The following is a 788-nucleotide window of genomic DNA, read 5'->3' as shown; positions in this document are numbered from 1 at the left end:
CTCCGCGATAATTGGCTAGATCGATCTCGTGAAAAAATGCCGGCAACTTTGTTAATACCCCATACGCGTCTGCCTGTCGTCCCATAGAAGAAAGTGGGCAGGCAACGCGTCTATATAATCTCATGTTTCAAGTCCATTAGTACACGCGAGGCTTCAACGGAGGAAAAGTGTCCTTCACAGACACCGTGTACCAAGACCTTCCCTTATTATTAGAAATTCTATCGATTCGCCACGGTTCACGAGTTGTTTAATTTCCCGTTACCAGGGTCTTTGTACACACGCGTCAAGTGTCGTGTATTTTTTCGTCGAGTACTGTTCGAAAATTTAGAACGCTTCGGTCAAGCACCCTCGCGAAATCGCGAATCAGTTTATCCAGGACGAGGTCGAACCGCCTGATAAGGAATTATGTCATAGATAACGTGAAAGTGTAACGCGAATCATCAACGACCATCTGATCAATTCGTATATTACAGAATTTAAGAATTCTCCAGCTGCTTGGCAGCTTTTAAAATTATTCTGTAATTATTTTATTTATCAGTGAATTCTAATACAAGTGAACAATTGATAGAATACGGTTTATAAAAGATCGTGCTTTTCTCTTTTATTCTTATCCTATTCCTATCATATCAAACTACTAATTCCATTCCCAAAGTTTCTTTACAATCTTGGGAACCGAGCAAGTCAGTGAATGAGTTATGAAACGTAGAAGTTGAGATAAGAATTCTGTTCATGGTTCCTAAGTACAGTATTCTTGGAAGTCGTATGAGCACACACACACACACACATAT

Source organism: Ceratina calcarata, unplaced genomic scaffold (assembly GCF_001652005.2).
Source record: "Ceratina calcarata isolate Rehan_Ccalc_2016 unplaced genomic scaffold, ASM165200v1 scaffold585, whole genome shotgun sequence".
In the NCBI taxonomy this organism is placed as follows: Eukaryota; Metazoa; Arthropoda; class Insecta; order Hymenoptera; family Apidae; genus Ceratina; species Ceratina calcarata.
Note: the sequence above shows the minus strand (reverse complement) of the source record.